The sequence below is a fragment of the Siphateles boraxobius genome, unplaced genomic scaffold, assembly GCF_051911475.1.
Source record: "Siphateles boraxobius isolate OS27281-9 unplaced genomic scaffold, OSU_SipBor_1 8, whole genome shotgun sequence".
NCBI lineage: Eukaryota > Metazoa > Chordata > Actinopteri > Cypriniformes > Leuciscidae > Siphateles > Siphateles boraxobius.
The window spans coordinates 39,739,769-39,764,160 of record NW_027509208.1 but is presented as its reverse complement, the minus strand read 5'-3'; the positions used below and the strand labels follow the sequence as shown (position 1 = coordinate 39,764,160).

At 42.9% G+C, this 24,392-nt stretch overlaps 1 pseudogene across 1 annotated transcript; it reads left to right on the top strand.

Moving 5' to 3' along the window:
* The first annotated feature begins 13,369 nt into the window (after positions 1 to 13,369).
* Positions 13,370 to 21,252, top strand: LOC143729389 (leukocyte elastase inhibitor-like; annotated as a pseudogene). The gene is made up of 4 exons (XR_013199992.1): positions 13,370 to 13,534; positions 13,777 to 13,813; positions 20,555 to 20,635; positions 20,818 to 21,252. The product of XR_013199992.1 is annotated as a leukocyte elastase inhibitor-like (transcript).
* Positions 21,253 to 24,392: the final 3,140 nt, after the last annotated feature.

Here is a 24,392-nt window from a genome sequence, read left to right as displayed (position 1 = left end):
ATCTGTATTCTTCAAACTTTAATTTTTCCGCGCTTATACTTTTGGCATGGTTTTTGCGCACAAATGCGGCCAAAAGCTCTGCAAGCCTGTGAATAGCAATTTGCAACCGAAAACAACAGAGGCAGGAACTGCAAACAGATGAATTGCGTAAAATCAAACTTTGTGTAAAAAAATTAACTGTTGCAAATGTCTACATGACCTGTTGTGTGCATGAGGCAAAAAGTTTCCGAAATAACAAATAATAAAAGGCATTTTTAGCCTCTGATTTGAACACTCTGTTTTAAGGGGCGTGTCTACTGTGAGACTTCAATGTAAACGCCCACTGATGTGATTGGCTGACATGCGTGCATATGAAATGGCTAGCATTACATGTGGAACTCTCTGGTAAACGTACTATTACAGTTATTATAGAGGGGTTTCACGATGCGTCATCAATCCGGAAGTCGGCCATTTTGGAGGTACTGAACGTAAACAATGCCACTGAACTGAACGGACTAGCAAATTTGGCTGATTATTGCTGCTGAAAAGTAGTCAAGTTTTGGTCTGTACTAATCGGTCGCACCGGGGAAAAACATTTTGAATTCTATAGACTGCCAAAAGTTAAAGAAAAGAGTGCAAAAAACTGATGAAAGAAGGCGTTTGTGGTTGAAAGAGGTACAGCATCAGCCATGTCTAACTTAAATGAAGCGTTGACTATGGCCAAAATGTTGACATAGTTAATTATGGCTACATTCACACTGTCAGTCCAAATCTGATTATCTTTGTATCCGATTTGAATCTGATCTAAAATGATGTCCACACTGTCAATCGCAACTGTTCAGATCTGATTTGTGTGATCATGCAGCTCTTTGGCAATATGGCAATGACGTTGTGTTGATGGAGAGGTTTGCATTTGCAATAAAGATGTTGCAATGAAGTTTTTTTCCGCGCTCTTGTCTGCGCCGGTTACAAAAATAATAATTTTCTGCTCGTCCGGCACTTTGCAACAACACAGCCTTGTTTCGGCAGCGACTTTCAGCATGTTCCCTATAACAACGTCTGACGTTTACATTTTACGTGGCGTGAGAAAGTCACAAGGCTACCACGCGAAATCCGATCAGAGCCTTCAGACTTAAGCTGATGTCCTGATATGTGATTTGAATAGGATTTCAAACCACATATGGATGTAGCTTGAAACGGATTTAATTTGCTTTTTTGGACTGACAATCTGAACGTATCCTAAGAAATAGAAGGAAGAATTGCAGTGAGGGCTAGAGAAGCTAGCTCGTTCGGATACCACATTTTAACTTTAGTTTGTCAATTTCGCGCTCTTTCCTGCATACTAAGTCATTCTCTACATGATTTCACAGCTTCCATGTGTTTTTCCCATAGGTTTTTCCATGGTTTATTAGTGTAACAATGTGTTCAGTAGTACACAGTGCAATCCATGCTGTTGTTTATATCCGAGTCCCTCCATAATGGCCGCGCATCCGGGTTACCGCCCAGAATGTGACGTTGGTGAAACCCCTCTATACATTTTTACTAGGACAGCTATCGGGATTAACGAATCGTGAGAAGTTTTTAAAGTATTTAGACCTATTCCCATCACATAAAAGGTTGCAGTGATGATTGAGCAGATGACACACTGATGATCGCGTGAATAAAGATCTTGTCATTACAATGCAGTTTCTGCACTCTCACTAATGCTTTGACCAATGCAAACATGATGTAAATACAGTAAGAGCTTCGTTGTGCAGAGTAACAGCGTCATTGATTTCATAACGAGTTTTGGCAAGTATCCAGATAAACTCGCGTTGTGCGATTGACTGCTTGGGCGATTGGAAAGGGATTGTTCTGTTGAGACTTTCTGTATATATTTTAATCACAGTTTAAATAAGATTATTTTCATCCTACTAAGAGAAACGATGTGAAGTTGACATTTTAGTCACTGGCTTGATTTACTGATTCATAATCAGTATTGAACGATTTTGAGAGAAAGATAATCTGTCTGAACTTGAACAATTACACATCAGAAATTCACATAACCCATTGGTTCTTCAGAGGCTCGGATAAAAGAACTAAAAAAATACTTTTGTGTTAATTTGTACATCCAAACACTGGGCAACTGCCATGCTTTGCTCGTTTGTAAGCCATGATTTCTCCCGAGGAAAAAACTCTCGTAGCTAATTTATGGCGTATGATGTCATGCGGGGAAGATTCGAGATCAGTCCGTTTGAACTTTTATTTTATCAAAGGCAGAGAAAGATAGCCAAAGCTCGGTTTACACCGATTGAAATTTTTAGACCCTGCACAGCCTGGAACATAGAATTTATTTCCATGATCTGCCATTTTCCCTATGATCCTCGCTTGTTCCCTTTCGTTGTCACTCCGAGTTACGTCGGATGACGACGAATGGGGTTTCGCTTAGAACACCTATCGACTTTGAGTATTACAAAACGAGCCAATGGCAAGGAAATGCCATGGGTCTGCGGAACTCGCATGGCGTAACTCTGCCCCACCTCGTGGGTATAAAAGGAGGACGCCGGCAACAGGCAGATATGTTTTCGCTTCGGAGCCAAGAGCATTTCTTCACTCCACAGTCATCTCTGACTTCGCTCTACGAGACGAGCTTCTCTCTCCGGTGTTGGTGTGACGGCGATCTGCAGCGAGCTCACAGTGCCTGCTGATCTGTGCAGTAATCTGCCAGTGTGTGTGTGTCTCCCTGTGCGCTTCAACATCGCAGAGTTTTTTTCTCTCCTCTCATAAAAGAGCTTGCACGCGGCACGTCTTTTTAAAGACGGCTCGCCCGTGCATTTCTGGTTGCAGCGGACTGGTATCGGACTCTGATGGGCACGAGCGCTGTCTAGTGTGTTTGATCATGCTTGAACAGCGCTCGTGGGTGACTCATGTTCTCGCAAGGGAACGTGATCATCGCGTCATAAATAGGTCGAGACTCGGTGAACTCGCAAGAGTGAGAGTCCCCTCATCCACCCCCCCGATCTTCGGCGGGTGGCCAGGGTGACCTGAGGGTTACGGTCTGGAACAAGGCGCCGACTATGTGTCCGTGACCCCAGCCCCCCTCTTCAATGACGGTGCCCGCTAGTGAACTGCTGATTCCCGCGAGTCTACCCTCTGGTGGCCCGCGTGTTTCAGTTGAAGCTACAGAGGAAGATGCCATGTCTGTTGCAGCATCACTAGGTGGGCTTGAGTCTTCTGGAAGTGAGGGCTCGTCACAGCTGCCACCTTCCGGTGTGCATACGGCTGTGCCTGAGTCTGATCCGGAGATGACGGCCATGCTTTCCTGGGACGATTGGTTTTGGGTAAGGCCGCCGACCCTCGTCCGTGGCAAACCCCAATACCTCTCTTCCCGGACGTGCATGATGAGATCTCGAAGTCCTAGAAGACCCCCTTGTCTTCTCAGGACCGCTCGCTGATCTCATCCGCCTTTCCTCCCCTCGATGGGGCCGCTGCCCTTGGGTACACTGGGGTTCCCCCGGCTGAACGCTCTGTTGCGATGCTATGTGTCCTCAGAGTGCTTCTTCTCGGCGCAATCCTAAGCACCCGCCCGTGGCCTGTAGTTTTTCGTCTACGCTTGTGGCGAGATCCTATAGCGCCACGGGACTGGCAGCCGCCTCACTGCATGCCATGGTCATTCTGCTGGTCCACCTGACCCAGATGCTCATGGACCTGCACGAGGGCGGGACTGACCCAGGGCTCTTCACTGAGCTGCGCGCCCCCACTGACCTTGCTCTCTGAGCGACGAAAGTGGCCGTACGCTCCCTGGGTCAGGTGATGCTCACCAGTCTGTGGCTGAACCTGTCTGATGTGCTGGATGTCGCGCAGACCCGTCTGTCCGACATTCCCATATCCCAGGTCGGCCTCTTCGGCGGTGCGGTTGAGGGCTTGCCCAACAGCTCTCAGCCGCCCATGAGCAGAGTGAGGTTGATTCTGTCCCGACGGCCCCGCCGTCCGCTCAGATCCCTCGTCTGCCCACCGCCGAAGGCGCCCTCCCGCGGCTCCCACCCCGCCCGTTCACGGGCCGGCTCTGGGGGCCGCGGGCGGACGCCACAGCCCTCTCCAGCCCCGCCCCCCGCTACACGCCGGGTTAAGCGGCGCTCGTGAGACGGGCACCTCGGCAATGGAGCAGACTGAGGTTGATTCTGTCCCGACGGCCCCGCCGTCCGCTCAGATCCCTCGGTCTGCCCACTGCCGAGGGCGCCCCCCCGCCCCCCCGGTCGGACGCCACAGTCCTCTCCAGCCCCGCACCCCGCTACACGCCGGGTTAAGCGGCGCTCTTGAGTTGGGCTCCTCAGAGATGGGACTCAGTTCTTTCCAGGAGTTGGTAGCAGGACCACTCCTTTCCCCGGGGAGGGCCGGGGAAGAATCCTTATTCTCCAAAGAGCTGATTCTCCCGTCTCTGAGCACAGAGTTCTCGGACGTCACAGAGCGCCGCCCACAAGCCGTGCTCTCCTCGTCCCCCTCTGTCCCAGAGGTGGTTGACATGGCGTGCCGTCCACGGACCGCTTCGCCCCTGTCCCCCTCTGTCGCCAGACCCCTGGCAGAGCAGGCCCCCGCGGGACGACCAGCCTGGTCCTCCCCTGGCCCCTCTGCCAGGGCGCGGTTGCTAACTGTGCCCCCACATCGGGCCGCTATGCCGTCCACGTCTGGGCCAGTTACTCCGCTTCGCTGCCCCTCCGGGGGACGCCTGTGGTCGCATGATCCCGCTGGTTCAGTTCCTGGGAGCCTGGTTAGAGCTTCCCCGTCTGGCCCGCTGGGTCGCGCGGACCATCAGGCTCGGCTATGCGATTCAGTTCGCACGGTCTCCTCCCCACTTGGGGAGTCCGCTCCACTTTTGTCGGTGGCTATGCCCCCATCAGGAGAGCAGAGATTGCCACCCTGCTGGCGAAGGGCGCAATCGAGACTGTCCGTCCAGCCGAGATGAGGTCCAGCCGGCTTCTCAGCCCCTACTTCATTGTCCCCAATAAAACCGGTGGGTTACGGCCAATCCTGGACTTGCGCGTGCTGGACCGCTCCCTTCACAGGATGCCGTTCAAGATGCTCAAACGCGTTTTCGAATGCATACGGCCCAGGATTGGTTTGCAGCGATCGACCTGAAGGACGCCTACTTCATGTCTCTATTCTCCTTGACACAGACCATTCCTTCGGTTTTCTTTCAGGGGCAGGCATCCAGTACGCGGTTTTCCCTTTCGGGCTAGCCCTGTCTCCTCGCATCTTCACGAAGGTCGTCGAGGCTGCCCTTGTTCCCCTTCGGGAACACGGGGTTCGCATCCTGAGTTATATCAACGACTGGCTGATCATAGCTCACTCTCGAGTTCAGGTTGCGAACACAGGGACCTAGTGCTTCGGCACCTAGCTCGTCTGGGCCTTCGGGTCAACTGGGAGAAGAGCAAACTTTGCCCCGTGCAGAGGATCTCTTTTCTCGGTATGGATATCGACTCGGTCGCCATGTCCGCGCAGCTTACGAGCTAGCGCGCGCGCAGTCACTGCTGACTTGCCTGAGACAGTTCGAGGGCAAGAGTGCGGTTCCACTGAAACTTTTTCAGAGGCTCCTGGGCATATGGCTTCTGCAGCCGCGGCAACGCCGCTCGGATTGCTTCATATGAGACCGCTTCAGCTTTGGCTTCGCGACCGAGTCCCGAGGTGGGCATGGCAACACGGCACCCTCCGAGTAACAGTTACTCCGACCTGCAGTCAGACCTTCACCCCGTGGTCGAACCTCAGTTTTCTACGGGCCGGAGTGCCCCTGGAACGAGCTTCGCGGCATGTTGTTGTAACGACAGATGCCTCCTCCACGGGCTGGGGTGCCATGTGCAATGGACGTGCTGCCGCGGGCTCCTGGACAGGACCCCGCCGCCTCTGGCACATCAATTGCCTCGAGTTGCTGGCCGTACGTCTTGCTCTGCGCCGCTTCCGGGCCGTGCTCAAGAACCAACACGTACTAGTCCGTTCAGACAATACCGCCACTGTAGCGTACATCAACCATCAAGGTGGTCTACGCTCCCGCCGTATGTCGCAACTCGCCCGCCACCTCCTCATATGGAGTCAGAAGCATCTGAGGTCGCTTCATGCCATTTACATCCCCGGAGCCCTGAACTGTGCAGCGCACGGCTTCAGCCCCTCCCGGGAGATTGGCGACTCCATCCCCAGTCGGTTCAGCTGATTTGGGACCAGTTCGGGGACGCACAGATAGATCTGTTTGCCTCTCACGACTCGACCCATTGCGCCCTGTATTATTCCCTGACCGAGGGCACGCTCGGCACGGATGCACTGGCGCACAGCTGGCCGTGGGGCCGCAAATATGCGTTTCCCCCAGTGAGCCTTCTTGCGCAGACCCTGCGCAAGGTCAGGGAGGACGAGGAGCAGGTCATTCTGGACGCGCCATACTGGCCCGCCCGGACCTGGTTCTCCGAACTAGTACTCCTCGCGACACCACCTCCCTGGCCGATTCCCCTGAGGAAGGACCTCCTTTCTCAGGGACGGGGCACCCTATGGCACCCTCGTCCCGATCTTTGGAACCTCCACGTGTGGCTCCTGGACGGGACGAAGCAGGTTTGAGTACCCTTCCACCTACGGTGGCGGCTACCATCACTTCCGCTAGAGCGTCGTCCACGAGACACGTCTACGCGTTGAAGTGGAACCTCTTCGTCAACTGGTGCTCTTCTCTTCAGAAGACCCCCGGAGATGTTCGATTAGTGTCGTGCTTTCCTTCCTTCAAGATAGGCTGGAGCGAAGGCTGTCTCCCTCCACCCTGAAAGTCTATGTTGCCGCTATTGCCGCACACCATGACCCAGTCGAAGGTAAGTCTGTTGGAAGGCACGACCTGATCATCAGGTTCCTGAGAGGAGCGAGGAGACTGAATCCTCCTCGCCCTCCTCTCGTTCCCTCTTGGGACCTCTCAGTGGTTCTAACTGCCCTGCGGAGTGCTCCCTTTGAGCCTTTGCAATCAGTGGAGCTTAAGTTCCTGTCTATGAAGACAGCGCTCCTGGTTGCATTGGCCTCCATCAAGAGGGTGGGGGACTTGCATCCATTCTCCGTTGACGAAGCGTGCCTGGAATTTGGGCCGGCTTACTCTCACGTGATCCTGAGACCCCGGCCTGGATATGTGCCCAAGGTTCCTACCACTCCCTTCCGGGACCAGGTGGTGAACCTGCAAGCGCTGCCCCCGGAGGAGGCAGACCCGGCCTTGGCACTGCTCTGTCCAGTACGCGCCCTCCGCGCCTATGTAGACAGGACGCAGTGTCTCAGGACCTCAGACCAGCTCTTTGTCTGTTATGGTGGGAAGCTGAAGGGAAAAGCTCTCTCCAAGCAAAGGTTGTCTCACTGGATAGTGGACGCCATTGCCTTGGCATACCAGCAGCAAGGTCGACCGTGCCCCCTTGGTGTGACTGCCCACTCCACCCGGAGTGTGGCATCCTCTTGGGCTCTAGCGCATGGCGCCTCGCTAACAGACATCTGCAGAGCTGCAGGCTGGGCGACACCTAACACATTCGCCAGATTCTACAATCTCCGAGTGGAGCCAGTGTCCTCTCATGTACTCGCTTCAACCAGCTAGTACTGGACCCGCTCAGGTGTCTTCGCTTGCTCGCCATTCCACTCCACGGACTGGATACGTGCGATATTCTCCTCAGGTGAGCTTCCCCGAAAAGCCCTGAGTTCCTCCAGCACTCCTGACGTTGGCGCCAGTGTCTATTGCCTGTGCGTCGGCCAGGTGCCTCCCGTGTGCATGGTCCCTCCTCTGAGCGACCCCCACATGTGTATTTCCACTGTAAGCCTCCCGAGCATGTGTCTTTCCCTTGGCAAGCCACCTTGCCACCCCTGGGGTTGAAATATTCCACCTGCGGCTGGACACCCCAGTGTTCTCCATGTCTCCTTCGGGTCACATGTGTATTCTCTAAGTCCCCCCCTCTGGGTTGGCAGTAATTGCATATTTTCCCTGAACTTGGGATATGCTCCCCAGTGTACCTTGGTATTCCTGTGCTAAATAGGAGTCCTTCGTCCATGCCAGTCTCACGACAGGGATCTCAGATTTACGCAGGGCACTGGAAGACAGCTGAGAAGGTGGCGTGATTAGACTGGTAACCCCATTCGTCGTCATCCGACGTAACTCGGAGTGACAACGAAAGGGAACGTCTCGGTTACGTATGTAACCCTCGTTCCCTGAGTAGGGAACGGAGACGTTACGTCTGCCTGCCACTTTCCGCTGTACCGCGGGGATCGCCTGAGCTCAGTCTTGGCTCCTCAGCGAAGAAACATATCTGCCTGTTGCCGGCGTCCTCCTTTTATACCCACGAGGTGGGGCGGAGTTACGCCATGCAAATTCCGCAGACCCATGGCATTTCCTTGCCATTGGCTCGTTTTGTAATACTCGAAGTCGATAGGTGTTCTAAGCGAAACCCCATTCGTCGTCATCCGACGTAACGTCTCCGTTCCCTACTCAGGGAACGAGGGTTACATACGTAACCGAGACGTTTCTTCACCTGCAGAACTACCGATGATTCGTCTGCGCAGTTCCGCCTGGCATTGAACATGGGCTGGCATATGCACATTTTTGGAGGCGTAAATATTAATGATCTCGACTGTTGCGTCACAGTCAGTGTTATGTGGAGAGTCGCCTATTTTTCAGGGGTGTTTTTCAAAAACTTGATTTAAATAAGAAGGAGAAAACAATGGTGTGTGAGACTCACTGTATGTCATTTCAATGTACTGAACTCTTGTTATTTAACTATGCCAAGATAAATTAAATTTAAAATTCTAGGGCACCTTTAAGGGAAAGTGGCAGAGCAGTCTTTGGGAATCTGTAATCACACCTCATGCAGTTCTGTGTCAGTAGCCACGTTTCCATTTCAGATTTGCAGAAATATTTTCTAAATATCGATAAAAAACTGTTGTGAAATGACACCGTTTTCGTTAACCGATGTTATGCGACAAAAACTTCCTCGCGATAAGTAATTTCAAAAATCATGGCAGTGGATGTTGGTAGGTTTACGTTTATATAGGCTATATAGCCATTATTCTGAATCGAAGGAGATTTTTGTTACCCTAGCATTAATGGCAAGGAAAGACCCTTACACTTGGGAGCAGCGGCAGCCAGTATAAGAAGTTTCTCCCTACTATCTGCTTCAAGGTCTTGATAAATTGTGGCATTTCTTTGTAGTTTAGAATCCAGTATTCCCAGTGTTGGGCAAGCTACTTAGAAAATGTAGTGAGCTAAGCTAGCAGTTACTCTACATTAAATGTAGCTTCACTACACTGAAGCTACCACCCTGGGAAATGTGGCAAGCTAAGCTACAGTAATATGGCAAAAGTAGTTTACTACATCTAAAGCTACTTTTTCAAATTTATTTTTTATATTGAACCAACTTAATTCCAAGTCAGTGCTATCTCAGCGATCAATAAAATTGTCAATCAAACATATAGGCAGGTATAACTTGTCAGTTCCATTGTTTATTCAACAACTGTTCCAAACCAATTTGGCAAAAAAAAAAAAAAAAAACATAACCATATAACTATATAAAACTATAACAAAACCAAGTGTCAAGAGTGTGTGCATCTTTTTCCATTTCTCACGTCTCAGCCCAAGGATTGATATTGGTACGTGATGTCACACCATACGGAGCAGAAGGTGGTGGTAATGCACCAAAAAGCTGGTTTGTAGGGCCCTATGAAATCCGTTTTATTTTTTTCCCACATTCCAAATTCAGTTTTATTTTGTTTTCATTTTTCTGGACTCCCATTTTAATGGTTAAATAACATTTTAGTAATCAAAAACGTCTAATTAATTGAAATCATGAAACGTATATAATTTAACAATAATTTATTAACATTTTTAAATAAATTACATTTTAAGGGCTCTATAAAATAGATTTTTTTAATGGTTTAAATTGTAATGACCAATTATTTAAAATGTAGGCCTAATGATTTAAGCAAAACTTTCTTCAAAGGTTAAAACCAACCTTTTATTTTGACAGGTTGCCATGTAGCTAGACCTTTGAGTCTCTGTTTTGTTCAGTTTTTTTGATATGATGATAGTTTTTCTCAAATCGAGCTAAAATGCTGCTAAAGTGACTCTCAGAGCGGCTGTGTAGATGAAGTTCATCGATCCATTACTGAAAACATCGCAAGGGTCATGGGTGCTTCAGTGTGTGGTAAATGAATCCGCGCGTCTGAGCCATTCATTCACAGAGACATGCAGAACATGCACGATTCCTTTTTATATAGTCTTTAAGCGGTTTAATATTCACAGACACTAGTCTATATCGCGATTTTATTTAAGTTTAGGCTACTTACCTTCTTTGCATCCAAGATCTGACAAATTCCGTGAAATTTTGTTTTTATGCATGGATCTCGCAATTCAGTCCATGTTTTCCGTATTGCGGTAACTTAATGAAATCATATGGCCCTATGGTTGCCAACCACCGTAAAACAAGAAGAAGAAGAAGTCACCGTCACTAACTGATCCAGCATCAGTGATACTTAGCAGTTGTATTTCCAATTTGAGCTTGAGCTTTAGAAATGCTTGGGAAAATGTAACGTTAGCTTGTGTGGACGCTACAGCACTACTTCATCAAAAAAGAGCTTCGCTACTGAAAAGCTATTTGATTCAGAAAACAGCGACGCTACCACCACACTACTGAGAAATGTAGCTTGTAGCGACGCTACTGCCCAACACGGAGTATTCCCGTAGGCCTAATACTTTTGTCTTTTATGAGTTTAATAAAGAGCTCTGTCTCGTCTTCTGTCCAAAGGCACTATCTTTGTCAGATTACCTGTAAATGCTCAAACACCATTTCAGTTTCGCAAAATATTCCTTTTTCGAATTGACTGAAAAACCACCTCATGAGAGCGTAAAAACTTTTTGGCTATATTTGGGAGTTTTTACGAAATTGACGTGTTTCCATTGGGCGTATTTTCAATTCGCAATTTCAGCACAATTTGAAGGATAGGCTAATGGAGATGCGGCTAGAGTCTTCCTGAGTCTTGTACTAATGTCAAAACTGACTAGTTTGTATCCGTGAGCTCATGATTCGCGACATGCAGTCTCAAAGCGACACTGCATCCCTTAATGAAATATAATTGAAAGTATGGGATACCCAGAACAATCAAAGATCTAAATTAAATCATAATCAATATTTATGATTATTTTCTAGAAACACAATCTTAATTTGATATTAATCATTTGAAATTGGAGTCAGATTAAGCGCCGAGCTAAAGTAAAATTGAAACTAAATTCTAAAAATTAAGTGAACTTCACAGAACGCTGAAAAGACATACACGCATTTTACCTTCACCCACACTGTTGGATTCCATTGTTGGGCCGACGAGGTGTCTTTACAATTATTAGCATGCACATTGAAAAAGAGTGTTCTTCATAGATGACGCTTCAATATACTGTCCTTTTCATGGAGGTAAATTAACTGTGTTTAAATTGAAGTTAATTTGCTGTGCTCTCTCAAACAACTCATGTCCTTTATCCAAACATGCAATTACCCAGCTTCAGGTTCTGTTCTCTCTCTTTGAGATTGTGAAGTGTTTTGAAGAAAGCATTGCAAACACAAACATGCATTTTGCAATGTAAAATCAGGAGGAGCAGGCCCAATGCAGAGAAGATGCTCAGGGGTGAGAATAACACATTGGCTGTACTAAAAAAAAGTTCAGATGATGAACAAAACGCAAACAATTGTAGGTGGATCCTATTGCATATAAGAGATCAAGTTCAACATCTACATATTAAAAAACATCAACACGTATCGGCTCAAGCAGGCTTTCATCAGGGTCACATTGCCTGTGTTGACCTTATAGAGCACTTTGAACAGGTCAATGGAGAATTTTGTTTGTCACAATCAGAGGTTTCATCGTTTACAGCCTAGAAAACAGGCCAGCACAGAAAACAGTAAAGTATACAAGAATGACCAGCAGTGCAGTGAGGTGTGTTTTGTACGGGAAACACACCCCATCCTGTTCCAGCCACGGAAAAGCAACATGAATGTGCTCTCCTAATATGTGTAAAGACAAATGCTGAATTTTTATACACAATCAAAACAACAGAACAGCTCAAAGTAAAAAAAAAAAGCTTACTGAAAGGAACAGATGTAATTGAAATCTTGTTCTTGAGTCTAAGCCAGCTTAAGATTATCTTTCAGGTTATCTGGAAAGTGTGATGTATTGTTACACAGGTATTGCAACGCGTTCTCATCCCAATGCGTCATATACGACGCTTTTGCCAAAGCGTACATATCCTACGCACATGGCACCCTTTAGCGTAAATATAACACGCACAGAATATGGGTAGGTTTAGGTCTGGGTAGGGTTAGGGTCAGGAGGCGCCTTCTGGAGGCGTGTGTGTGTGTGTGTGTGTGTGTGTGTGTGTGTGTGTGTGTGTGTGTGTGTGTGTGTGTGTGTGTGTGTGTGTGTGTGTGTGTGTGTGTGTGTGTGTGTGTGTGTGTGTGTGTGTGTGTGTGTGTGTGTGTGTGTGTGTGTGTGTGTGTGTGTGTGTGTGTGTGTGTGTGTGTGTGTGTGTGTGTGTGTGTGTGTGTGTGTGTGTGTGTGTGTGTGTGTGTATAACTGGAAGCAATGAGACTTGTGACAGTTCTGAAGATGAACCTCATATCAAGAAGAGATCAAATCATCGCTTTCTATATAGTATATAGTATTTTAACTACAACAGCAGTTGAAATAACATAATATAGGCTACACATACGGTGCAAAATGTTTCACAAAAAAACAACATATGACTTCAGATATTAAGTTTATATCTTCTGCTTTACTGTGCTAGTAAGAAATATTAATTTCAGATTCACCTCATTCATTTTAACATTCATTTTGCAAACAGTGTAATAACCCAGTGAGATTTTTGTACACTGAGAAAAACATAGTACACTGACATTTTCTGAAGGCAAAGGGTGTTAGAACCCACAAATATTGATTTGATTCTTCTTCTTTTTTTTGGTTACTGCACTAAGTTTGAGGTTAACTGATTAAAAAAAAAACTATTCAAGGCAGTATTATTGAAAACATTGTCACTGTACAGCATTTTTTCCATCAGGTGACTATAACTTTTAAAGAGTTTGGATATAAAAAGCACATGAATATTAGACCAGAATAAAATCTGAAAACCCTTTTCATTAAGAGGGAAAGATGTTTCCTTTCAGTGCTTTTTTAAAGCTAAAGAGATTTGGGCTGTTCTGTTGTTTTAATTTTATATAAAAATTCCACATTTGACTTTTCACACATTAGGAGAGGACATCAGGTGAACCATGGCTTCAACAGGATGTACACTTTGTTTTCTGATCTTTTCATTCTTCTACTTCTACGGTTTTCTGTTCTGCTACAGTGGCTAAAAGTGAATTTCCTTCATTCTAGGCTTTAAACGATGGAACCTCTGATTGTGGCAAACTCAAAATTCTCCATTGACCTGTTAAAAGCGCTCTGTGAGGTCAACCCAGGAAATGTGTTATTCTCACCCCTGAGCATCTCCTCTGCATTTGGTCTGGTCCTTCTGGGTGCCAGTGGTGAAACTGCTGAACAGATGTATACGGTGAGCTCAAGTCTCCAAACTATAAAGTTTATAGTATAAACTGTCATCTTCTGTTTATGAATGCTTTACTGTTGCTCTAAAAATGCATAGGCAGTTGAAAACGCCAGCTGTCAAGACACTTTTTTTAATAGTTGTAAAAGCAGCACAGTGGATCGGAAAAACACTGTGTTTATTGATACAGCCAACAAACGAACATTAAGATTGTTGATCACATAGCTGAGACATTCTTGTGTTTCCTCAAGGATCTAACGGCAGAGTCTGTCACCAGTCGTAAACTGGGTCTGCTACATTGTCACAATGTATAAAATGCCAACGACTTACTTTGAGAGACTGTTTATGATTTCATGGGAAATATAACTAAGGGTTGGGGGGATTTTTATCCTTTTTTGGGTGGTTGTGTAACACTGTGAACACATTTATGTTCAAAAGTGAATTTTGCATAATAGGTCCCCTTTAATGCATTGATTGCTGGGATCTACATTGTGAAATGTTAATTTTTACGATGCTTTCTTCAAACACTTCTAACAGTCTCAAATTCTCTGAATACATTTCACTTGATATTAAACAATATCCTGTTATGTTTCCCCTAAGGCCCTCCACTTTAACCATGAGAGAATTATCTACCACGATCTGTATGAGGAGCTCTACAAAGGAGGGAACAACAGAAGCCTGTTGCTTTAGTGCCGGTGTTTTTATCAGCTCATCTGGCCTCTCTCCTGTAACCCTTACAAAAAATGTGCTATTAGTATACTTCTTTTAAACTAAAAATAAGAAAGTATACACTGCTGTTTAAAGGGGCATTCGGCAACTCTAGCTATTTCTTCAGCTGATTTTCACTTTTGTTGTCGCATGTTTTCTCAACGAGCTCCCCTCACAGCTGTGAGGCATATATTTCACAACAATCTCGCAAAAAAACTCACTTGCGGCCCCTCCTCCCCCTTTCTGCCGCTGCTCATGTGCATTTGTTGTTATCGGAGCCGGACAACTTTATCGTGTGGAGCTATGTCTACCGAGGTGGGTAATACATCATACACATTGAAGGTGGCGTGTGTGTTTATGTCGAATTGCCGTAAAGCAGTTTGTGTTTCTCGCTCGTTCTCGCTTCTCACGAGACTTCCTATTTCCAACTTACTGGGACGTTAGTCCCCATGTTGCAAGGTTGGTTTTCCGCCTGGGAATGCTGGGGGGAGCGGGGAAAGTCACCATTCTCACCAGAACAGGTTATTTAACCATCCAAATGATTTCTAAACGGTTTTATTAAGTTGAAATAGTTGCCGAATGCCCCTTTTAAAAGTTTGGGATCAGTTCGTTTTTTTTAATGTTTTAACAGAAATCTCTTATGCTTACCAAGGTTGCATTTATTTGATTAAAAATACAAAACAAACCGTAATATTGTGAAATATTGTTACTTCCGATCAATTTAATGCATCCTTGCCAAATAAAAATATTAATTTTTTTCCCCCAAAAAAATTCTTACTGACCCCAAACTTAACGGTAGTGTACAATGTTACAAAAGTTTTCCATTTTAGATAAATGCTGTTCTTTTTAACTTTCGATTTTATCAAAGAATCCTGAAAAAAAAATGTCCACAACTGTTTTCAACTTTCATAATAATAAATGTATATTGAGCATCAAATTATCATATAAGAATGATTCCTCGAGGATCATGTGACACTGAAGACTGGAGTAATGATGGTGAAATTCATCTTTACCATCACAAGAATAAATCATATTTTAAAATATATTCAAACAGAAAACAGTTATTTTAGGTTGTAATAATATTGCTGTTTTTTCTATTTAATTAAATAAAGGTCACGGCTCTGCAAGATATAGGACCCAGACGCAAATGAGCAGACAAGGTTTTTATTAAAGGACTGAAGACAGCAGGGAGTGAAGCGTGAATCCCAGTAGGGCAAGGCAGACGACAACGACAGGCAGGATGGATGACCGCTGAGACCGTCAGTAAGATGGCGATGACGTGAATGCAATAGAGGCAGCTCTGAAGGAAAGACCAGGCAGGAACACAAGGAACATGCAGCTCAATGTAGATCTCAGATGTAGCTCCAGTCATGCCACCAGGTAGAGGCTCACAGAAACAGAGGCTCGAGACAGAGGCCAGGGAACTCAGGATACAGGACAGAAACACTCAAGACACAGACTGATCTCATGAAATGGCGTATGTATGACACGCCAATTCGTATTTCCATTTTTGGCGTGCTATCAACACGCATAATCGCTTTTCAGCGTGTTTATCAACGCCTTTGACTTAACGTTATATTACTGTATTATGTATATATAGATATATGACCTACCCCAACCCCGTCCCTAAACCTACCCGTCACTGGGGTTAATACCATTTATGAGTGTTCTCCTACCATCCTAGGGAAAAAAAAGATCGCTCCACAGATGTAGATATAGATTTTGCTTCGTTTCGCTCGGACATTTAACGGCGTACACATACACGCGGAATCACTCGGACATTTAATGGCATAGACATACACGCAAAAGATTTCGGCGTGGACATACACGCGGATAGCTCAAAATGCGTATAGATAACACGCCACTTGACTTGAAAGTGGCGTGTATGTTTACGCAAAGTCATGATGTCATGTTGCAAGACAAGACTCACAAGACATACAAGATAAGGCAACAATTAAGATAAGCAAAAACTAAACTGATAAGACCAATGACAAGAGAAACAAAAAGTAGCGAAATAAATATATAAAAAGCAAACTAATACATTTCTAAAACAAAAGAGAACTCTAACTAGATTATCAAGCACAAGTGCTGAAGCTCAAGCAAAACAAAATAGTAACAATGAAACAAACCAGTATAAGCACTAGGATAATTTCAAGATCTCAAACCAGAAAACACTGCAATGTGCATACACACAACGAAACAGCAAAGACATGAGGGAAAGAGGCACAATATGAAGAGACCAGAGCACATGAGGATCAGGTGAGCACAATTAATGAAACAAGGACAAGACCTGGACTAAACAAGGGGGCGTGGTAACGGGAAACAAGGAGGCGGGACATGAGGAGCACATGGCAAACACATGTGCTCAAACACAAGACAAACACTGAAACAAAACAGAGAAGGCTGCCAGGGAAGAACCCTGACAATAAATGCCTCCTTGGTGAGCAAGAGACTTTTAAAAGTCTTACCGATCCCAAACTTTTGTATGGCAGTGTCTTATAAACTTACATTGTTAGAAAATATTGATTTGTAAAGAAAAAAACATGTGAATTTTTATGTAAGTTAGTCCACTGGTAGTGAAAAGTAGCCTACATAGGAATGTACTTCAAAATTTAACTGTCGATGGACTCGATCTCCATCTATTTTTTGATCATCGTTCTGAATCCGATCCAGACGTAGTCTTTGACAAAAACGCGTTTTTCTCAGCTTTTTGTTGTTTTTTTATTAAACTTTCCCACATTCAAGTGTTGGTAAAAAAAAAAAAAAAGCATTAAGTTGGAATATTCTGGGGCCATGAAAGCTTTGTGAAAATTATCAAAAATGCTGGTGCTGGTTGGCAGCATAAAAGTTTAGTGCAGAACTGTTTTGCATTTTTATATTTCAAGCATACAAAAATAATACCTAAATAGGAACATAGTAGTAAACTTAAAGTGCAAAAATAATATATAAATAGTAAACTATTTGAAGTGAAGATAATAGGTAGACGCTCAGTCTATGTGCTAGTTCTGGGTTTATCACCAAGTTCACTCAGGTGTGTCGGCCAGAACACCACTTAAGGCCATTCCAGAGTATGAAATAAAGAACGGAGAGATAGTTCTTCTGCTGTTTGTTTATTCCTCTTTCTTATGTAGTTCTGATTGTGTGTGTGAGAGTATGTGAGAGTGTGGTTTCTATAAAGAGAGAAACAAATACAAATTAATAAATGAAACGTATGCATACACTCATTCCTCTCCAAGCACTAATATACATTACTAAACATAAAATAAACAAAAGTCAGAATATAACTGTACAGGATATCTCTTAAACTTTAATGCTGTAAGGATAATGAAAAGATTCAAAACTTAGGATCCTCAGATTTTCTATCATAAGTTAAATCCCCACTAACATAGACAGCACTTACTGTCATCTATGATACACTTTATAGCTTCTTATTTTACTCAACTACAAAAGTACTGAGCAATCCTAACAACAAATATGAAAGTATAAACACATCTAAACACGATATTACATATCTTTAACCCGATGTACTGAATCAGATGAGCCGAAGCTCGAACGTGAAATGTACGAACGCGGATATAATTAGCACCACGGTTGCATAGTGACTCCTTAAACTACTAACTATTATCCACATCAAATAACAGAAATAACTAGTTTGACAAATAATACAATATCACAGATGTACTTACTCTTCTCATTTACGCACACTCTCAAGAAAGGTGCAGCTCACATCTACAATCTGACCGACTGACTGACTATCTCTGTCGTACTGCATACTAACTGTGTGACGTCAGATAGTATACAAACCAGCGCGCGCTTTAGCTACCGTTACAAGCACTGAATAAATGGAAGTAAACGTGAAACATAAAGCCTAATATGGTCAACTATACTAAATAATAGCAACACTAACATAACTTTGGAGCCTTTTCTACACTATTAGTATGATGTTAACTTCATTTAAAGAAAACATACATATATACTTGTAGAATAAAACTACTAAACTAGTTTATGGATACTTTTATGCTTTAATAAACTAAAAAAATTGCTACAAGTATTTGACTAGTAAACTACAATACAGCTAAGTTTCCTTGTAGTATAACTGCAGTACAAACATAAAACCTAGATGTACTCTAGTTGTGTTCCTAAGTTACTACTGTTACAATTAAAGTGTACTTAAAAGTACACTTTTATACACTAAAAAGAGAGCCACTTTAATCCCAAGTAGTATTGAAATAGTGCACTTACTAGTTTACTACTATTACATTGATATTAGTATACTTAAAAATATACTTGAACTTTACTTAAGTATACTTAAAAATGAACTTAAAGTACACTTATTTTGTGTAAAGGAAGTGAGACTTCAGCACAGATAACACATCAGCATCACTAATGTCCAATCTGTCTGTGTTTTAAATGTCAGGACAAAGGAGAAAGTTGGCCAATGATGAGTCGGACGGGCAAATTACCTCTGGGTAACATCCAGTGGCGTCATGCCCATTCAAAGTGAGGGGGCACGTGCCCCCTCAGATTTTTCCTCCCTGCTAATTTTTTTTGTCACAACTTTATTCCTATTATGCTCCATAATTACCAGAGCCTATAAAGACTCAAATGTATTCTCAGGGATGTGATTTTTCCGGATTAATTGGATTAAAATACATGAATTGGTTATGTCTAAACTGAAAGCAAACCGAGAAAATTGAGAGAAATCTGCTTGTCAAATGCGTGTATATTAGACGCGTCGCGTACAGGTCTTTTAAAGAGACAGTAGTCCTAATAATAAACATGCAGCCGCTTGTCCTTAAAGGGATAGTTCACCCAAAAATAAAAATTCTGTCATTATTTATTCACTGTAATGTTGTTCCAAACCTATATTAATTTATTTCTTGTGCTGAACACAAAAGAAGATATTTTGAAGAACGTGAGTAACCAGACAGTTGCTGGTCCCCATTGACTTCCATAGCGAAAAATATACTATGGAAATCACTGGGGTACATCAACTGTTTGGTTACCCACATTCTTCCAAATAACTTCAACAGAAGAAAGAAACTTATTCAGGTTTAAAACAACTTGAGAGAGTAAATGATGACAATTAAAGTTTTTGGGAGAACTATCTATTTAATGTTAATAAAACAACAAATTCGGTATATTTTCCTGCTTTTTTGTCCTTAGCCAATCACATGCCTGAATCTTCTGGATGTGTAATAAATCGGTCAGCATCAGCCAGCCCCTTTTTCCTAATATGGTGTCTGTGTATATCAAATCAGCGCTCTAGAATCTTTGCTGTGTATGTTCAAACAACTCACTCGTCTTGCACGTTGAGCTGGCAATGTTTTACAGATGGTCTTGAAGTGGTAAGTGGGCAAAGCAACAAATCGGCATTGAATTAGTTATCGGATGATATTAAAAGGTAGTGGGATTATTTGTGGTTGACCTGGAAATTTGAACTTGATCAAAAAGTTATGGATTGGATATAGAGCTGGTAAGTCCCGCCCCTTCCGCTAACCCCGCTGGACCTCTAGGTTGAAAAATCGTCAATGCAAGTGAATGAGAGAAAATAATTATTTTCTAATCCCGTTTGAATTTTGCAATGAATGTGAACATATGTTGTCTGTGAATTTTTTAGATAATTTTTCGTGTAAAGAGTGCTACAATTTAGCGGGTAGAATTTTCATACGGTTAGACTTTGTGTGAGAGCACTTTGTGGACTACAACTCTTCGCTGCTTTCGACGCGTTTGATATACGTCACCACCACTAGCACACGGATCCCGCTAAACATGCCTGTGTCTTTGGTGCACTTCACCGCCTTCTTTCAGGGAGAGAAACACACAGGCATCTCGATCTAATTCCTTAGATTATCGCACCGTGATTTGTGGAGGGAAAATGTGTTATGCGGTGACGTCACATATGCGACGTGTAGTCTTTCTCGTTATGTCTATTCCACAACTGCTAGCCAAAGAATCATACAATATACTGTCAAACTCGTTACATGAGAAATTATATAAAAAATTCACAGACAACATATGTTCACATTCATGGCACAATTCAAACGGGATCAGAAAATATTTATTTTCTCTCAATCACTTGCATTGACGCTTTTTCAACCTAGAGGTCCACTTGGAGTTTTACGGATGGGCGGGACTTACCAGCTCTATTAGCTGCGAATTCAGAGCATTAACTTCAGTTGTGTCAGTGTAACGTTATCGATAGCTAGCCTAGTCTAACCTTCAGAAAACAATTGCCTCAGATTGTGCCCCCCCAGAATTTTGGCTTGCATGACGCCCCTGGTAACATCCCACACAGACAAAACCAACTTCCCCCTATAGCTCAGATTCTGGAGATCCCTGATGTGAATAATGAACTGAGCATGATCATTACTCCAAAACCAGAGCGATGGGCTACCGCAGGTAAAACAGACAGTCACATGAACAGCAACTGAACCTCCCTCACATACTTCTCTTGGAACTGCATAATTAAGATAAAGGATACATAAAAATTTGGATTGTTGTGTAGGTTTGGTGTTACATGGAATGGGAAACAATTAAAAGTCTCTCCCTGTCTGTCTCTTATTTTCTCCCCTTCCTCTAAGTTGGTAGACTTGATCACTTATGAGAAGCTTCAGGAGTGGACGGAGCCGGACAATATGATGTATACAGATGTGGCCTATAAAATACCCTTCTTTAAGCTGCAGGAGAATTATAACCTAAAGAATGTCCTGAAGACTCTGGGCATAACTGATCTGTTTAATGATAAGTGTGACTTATTTGGCATGGCATCTGTAAAGGTGAAGCTGTCCAAAGTGGTGCATAAGTCTTCTGTGGAGGTGAAAGAGGAAGGCACAGAGGCGGATGGAGGCACTGGTGCAGTTGTCCAGGGTCTTTCTCTCTGTCAGAAAAACGAAAGGGAAGAGAGTTTCGTGGCAGACCACCCCTACCTTTTCTTCATCCGACACGACCCCACCAAGAGCATTATCTTCTGGAGCCGCTTCATCTCCCCAATACCTGTAGACTGTACAACAGTGTGAGCTATCATATTAAAATACAGTACACGCGGTACAATATTGCATGTATCTTCATTTAAAATGTATTTGCTTGCAATGTCGGCTTTAAACAAAACTCAGAATACTCAAAATGGTCGAGTACTTCAACTAAAACACTATAAATAAAGGAAATCAGGCAGAATCTTGTGTCCTTTTTTTCTTAGACATAACTTGTTGTGTAAAGTGTCAGTTAACGGTTGGAAATGAACTGATATTTGAATGATTTGAATTTAATCGTGAGGATAACGTGACGATGAGTAAATTATGACTGGATGAACTATTTAAATAATTAAGCTCAGCAGCTCAAAGTATAAATTCAGTTTATAGAATGAAGAGGGTAGGTTTAGAGTTGACAAAAAAAAGTTGACAACTCTAACCTGGTTTAGTTTAGATCAGGTTTAGCCGGCTCACATTGCTCAAAACGTTCCCTGTCAACTCATGGTGTGATCCAGAGCATCACTTCACTTCTGAAGATGAGAAATGAAAAATGTCATGAATTTAAGCGCATTTTTAGAGCAGGAATAAACACTGCTGCAGCAGCAAAACTTTGAGAAGGCAGCTGAAAGAAAATATCTGACTATTTCAATGCAAGTGAATAACTAAGTGGGAGTGGCTTTATTACATTTGTCATTTTGCACACAGCTGATTGGTCCAGTTTTGGAGATGAGCTTTTAAGTCTGCTTCTTTTAAACTGGGACGTCTGATCACCTGTCTGGTCACCGTCTTTAAAGTATCTATTGTGTGTTCAACAGAAGAAAGAAACTCATACAGCTTTGGAACAACATGAGGGTAGCCTACCATATGAGGCTTCTTCAAGTCTGGATGCTTCAAGGTAACCATGTCTAGCATTGCTTAGCCATGTCTGCCACCTAGTGGGAACCTAAATCCATTCAGGATGACTCTGTTAGCAAATAAAGTCTGAACTACAGTTTTTCACAGTCGCTTTGGTGCATTTCTCACATCACTATTTATATTTGCACAACAGTTAATGCAGTTCTCAAAACAATTAGTACAAACTGCAAAACCTAGTTGATAACCTGGAAAAGCGTGTCACTTGCTCACAATGGATAGCTCATTCCTCAAAAGCAAGTATTCATGTCAATGAAAGTGTCAGCGTCATCAAGAGGAAAAGTCCTGACACCATTGTTTATGAACAAGATAGTCAAATAGCTTTGTCATGTTTTCATTATGACAGTTTACTCTGTAAATGTTTTCCAATGCAAAAAAGTCAGATCTTGGTGACACTACCTGAAAATGCTCAAGAGAGCACTATATACTATTTGCACAGCCATTTGAAAACTACAGTAAAGTTACACATTACTGTATTTAGCGAGGTAACTGAATACAAGACACTGAATATGTATGTTTCACATTTTTACTGCATATGCTCTTTGAAATTCTAATTCGTTCACAGCATTGAGCAAAGGAAAAAATACACCCTTATTTACAACAAACATAAACTCCCTTTGTGTAGAGCTGTGCACAACTGTATTGCAGTACATATTGGAACTGAACATACAACATACATAGTACTGTAAATCATTCATACACATCTAGACATTCCTCTCTGTCTGACCAAATAGGTTAACCTGAGAGAAATTGTTCAATTTAGACAATGGAGACATTTTCAGGAAAAAAAAAAGATAAAAAAATTTGTACAATTTGCTTGACAGATTTTTACAACTAGTTCAACATTTTTGTAAGTGATGACTCAAGCAATGAAATGAGGACTATAATTTTATATGGAATGACTATTCAGCATTCACAAGTATAGTTCATTTTGACTGACATGACATAAGCAAACTATAATGTTATAAAACAGCAGAGAGTTGTATGAAAGCAATTGATGCATGTACAAAAGCATTTGCAATTTGTTGGAAGGAATGGGAAACTGCTACTATGATGTGCACAAATGATTAAATGTTGTGGAGGTTGAACTAACTGTTGTGTAAATGTAAATAGTGATGTGAGAAATGCAACAAAGCGACTGAGAAAAACTGTAAGAGGATAAACAGGCCATTGAATCATTCATTTCCTCTGAGCCGCTGGGGAGGAAGTGTTGAACTCCTCTTTCATCACCCCCACGCGCTGCCTCTGTGGATTAATACATTTCCGTTTAGAGTTACAATGAGCTAAAGTAAAACTTTATGTAATGTGAAATAATTTGACGTTTATTCCTTTGGGAAACACAGTGGGAATGGGGAGTAGCAATGCTGGATTCGCTTATGGGAAATGAGTGGAAATCCTTAAGAATACTCCCTGAATTATTCATTAAGATAGATGGATAGATACTTAAGAATACTTCCTGAATTATTCAGATAGATAGATACTTAAGAATGCTTCCTGAATTATTCAGACAGACAGACAGATAGATTTTTCACTTTTAATAAAATCTATTTTAATATTATAGTGTATTGCAGATTAAACAAAAATATGAATCAGCACAACTGTTTTCAACACTGATAATCAGAAATGTTTCTTGAGCATTAAATCTGCGTATTATGATTTATGAAGGATCCTGTGACACTGAAGACTGGAGTAATGATGCTGAAATTCAGCTTTGATCACAGGAATAAATTTTACAATATATTCTAATAGAAAACACATTTTAAATTGTAATAATATTTCAAAATGTTACTTAGACTTAATTCAAAAACATTGAATCGTAATTATCCCAAAGTTTTGACTGGTAGGCTGTATATCGTTCAAAGTTTTGGGGTCAGTAAGAATTTTTTTGTTTTCTCAGGTTGTATTTGTTTACCTTGTGACTGGCTGTGGATGTGAATGTATTTATGTGAAAGGGACTTGTTTTGATGCAGGTGTGCTTATGGTATTCTGAGATAAAATAGACAACGGGACAGCGGAATGATACTGTTATAGCATGGGTTGAAATGTTTATCTGTTGCTATTTGCTTTAGCAAAGTGTTAAGTAAGATCAATTCTATTTGTGTGTCTTTTCTACCATAGGAGAAACACGACTCGCAATCATTTTTTCATGCTAAGAGATATTCCCGGAGTTAAATATATGATGAATTGAAATTTATAGTTTAACAGTTTGTGAATCAATGTGAACTAATGAGGTCAATGATACCTAGAGAGCTGTCTGTTACCATTCACATTCATCT